This window comes from Scylla paramamosain, chromosome 18 (genome assembly GCF_035594125.1).
Source record: "Scylla paramamosain isolate STU-SP2022 chromosome 18, ASM3559412v1, whole genome shotgun sequence".
NCBI lineage: Eukaryota > Metazoa > Arthropoda > Malacostraca > Decapoda > Portunidae > Scylla > Scylla paramamosain.
This window is the reverse complement of record NC_087168.1, coordinates 15209650-15212149: the sequence shown is the minus strand read 5'-3', so window position 1 is coordinate 15212149 and position 2500 is coordinate 15209650. Positions and strand designations below refer to the sequence as shown.

Sequence of the window (2500 nt, the reverse complement as noted above, 5' to 3'; positions counted from 1 at the left end):
AGAGCGAGGAGCCATCGAAATCGAAAAATAGGACAGTACACATTAGCAAACCACCGTATTCTTTAACCAACCCCTGTAACTTACTTTACGTATATCTCAACTACCATACACTACTTTATAACCATAGAGGGAGACGAACAAAGGCAGGCAGTGTTTGGTGCTTACCTATCCAATTAACCAGTGACAGGTGTGGGTGAGGTAGAGAGCCAGGAGGTTATTAAGTTATTCTCAACACTAAGCAATTTGGTTGCTGCAGAAGCCCTGACCTTCCCCTCCTTTACCGTCACTCCCCACCCCCTTCACTTCCTCTTGTGACGCTGCTAATGGTGGTGGTGGTGGCGGTGGTGGTGGTGCTGGTGGTGGAGTTGTATTAATATCATTAATAATTATGGTCTTTTAAATTCATAGCAATGTAAATCGTAAATTATATTGTAAATACTTAATTGGAGGCAAAAATTTCAGGGAGGAGAGAGAGAGAGAGAGAGAGAGAGAGAGAGAGAGAGAGAGAGAGAGAGAGAGAGAGAGGAGAGAGAGAGAGAGAATAACACCGAGAAAAGGAACAGAGAAAAAAAAGGAGGCATCCTGGGAGAGTAATAAACTGCAACACAAATTCCTCTAACTTGCTGCTGCCTTCCATCTGACAATAATGTGTTGCTCCCTGGAGAGAAACAAATCAGTAATACTCGTGTGTGTGTGTGTGTGTGTGTGTGTGTGTGTGTGTGTGTGTGTGTGTGTGTGTGTGTGTATAAACTGACTCTGTCTAAGCCACCGAGGGCCATTTAGTTACCTTTACGCCATTCAAGTGAGGAAAACATTAGTATTTATTTGGTAATTTATCAGGAGGTTGTATGAGTGTAGTTTTCCTTTGAGAGTCGTGCCCTTAACGTGGAATGAATTGAATAATGCTGATAAATGATGTGTGTGTGTGTGTGTGTGTGTGTGTGTGTGTGTGTGTGTGTGTGTGTGTGTGTGTGTGTGTGTGTGTGTGTGTGTGTGTGTGTGTGTGTGTGTGTGTTTTATTTGGTCTGTATTTTTTTTTTTAGTAAATCAAATTCAGTTTAATACGTGTGGCTGTTGTCTCATTCATGTTGCCTCAAGTTTCCCACATAACAATCATTAATAGGAAAAACACGAGGGTTGAGGGGAGAAACAAAGGTGTCATTTCAATTATCCACAGACTTATTTCCCTTTGACTAATTGAGACACTAATTATAAAAGTTAACATTTATCAATCAAAAAAAACACTAAACCTCATCACATTCATCCTTCTATTTATCCGATAACGAAGTAATTGTTTATCTAATTATATTTCTATTGATAAGTCTATTTCATAATCTATTTTACCGAGCAGATTGCAACACCTTACCGAATTAATCATATTCATTTTTCTATTTATCTGGAAACGAAGTAATCGAGTTTATCTAATTGTATTTCTACTGATTACATTATTTGTTGATCTATTTTTACGGAGCGCACTGCAACACCGAACCCAACTAACTGCATCAGACTTACAGATTGTTAACTGAATGGTTACAAGGTAAGAGATGTTTTGAGGAAGTGTCCTGATCAGTTTATTCATCCTCACTCACCATACTTATCATCCAAAGAAACACAAAGGAAAAACAAACAGCAGCAAACAAGTTGACCCTTAGGACTGATAAGTTACTTGACCTAGTAAGAGAGACAGGCACAAACAGCAACAAACCGGTTGGCCTTACGAAGATTTTACGATAACCTAAAGTATCTAAAAACAAACACCGACAAACTCATTGGCCTATACGAAGCTGTTCTGTTATGAGCTCCACTGTCTTATCAGAAGAAAAAAAAGACGTAGGAACAAACACTAATAAAATGATGATTAGTCCTTATGAATATGTTACGATAACCTGCACTATCTAATCTAGAGATGTAAAAACAAACACTAAGAAACCCATTGACCTTTATGAAACTGTTTTTTATGAGGTACACTATCCAATCTAAAAATGAAATAATATACAGGTACTAACAGCAGCAAAGTGGATGGCCTTACGAAGATGTTATGATAACTTGCACTACCGAGACTAGAAGGAACGTAAAACAAAACAGCAACGGACCCAATGGCCTTTACGAAGCTGTTCTGTTATTAGCTTCACTGTCGAGAGAGAGAGAGAGAGAGAGAGAGAGAGAGAGAGAGAGAGAGAGAGAGAGAGAAAAAAAAAAAAATATCCTGAAATGAACAGTTGCAAAATTTGTTGGCTAAGGTTATGTCCGTAAACCAAGAGGCAGAATAAACAAGACGAAGGAAGGGAAGGGAAGGGAAGGGAAGGAAACATGAACAGGCTGGTAATATAACTCGAGTGTTGGGCGCTGATATAACAAACGCACCAGTGTCTGCGCGGCAAAACTTCTCGCAGAGCATGAGGGTTATCACTAGTCTAGACTCGATTCCCCCTCTTCCAGGAAACATCTCCTCCACTTAATTAAAACGATCTCCAAGACGCGAATCACTTATACCAATTAC

General features: G+C 39.4%; 1 protein-coding gene and 1 long non-coding RNA gene across 5 annotated transcripts in view; one reads left to right on the top strand and one right to left on the bottom strand.

Moving 5' to 3' along the window:
• LOC135109165 (probable G-protein coupled receptor AH9.1) overlaps positions 1-2500 on the bottom strand; it is a 195828-nt gene that overhangs the window by 167167 nt on the left and 26161 nt on the right. Inside the window, exon 1 of one of the 4 annotated variants that reach the window (XM_064020303.1) lies at positions 166-305. The exons of the other annotated variants lie outside the window; for them this stretch is intronic. The gene's annotated coding sequence lies outside the window, so the exon portion shown is untranslated. Of the gene's footprint in view, positions 1-165; positions 306-2500 lie in introns of those variants that run through there. 4 annotated transcript variants of the gene reach the window in all.
• LOC135109166 (uncharacterized) overlaps positions 1-2500 on the top strand; it is a 29222-nt gene that overhangs the window by 951 nt on the left and 25771 nt on the right. The gene's annotated exons all lie outside the window — the stretch shown is intronic.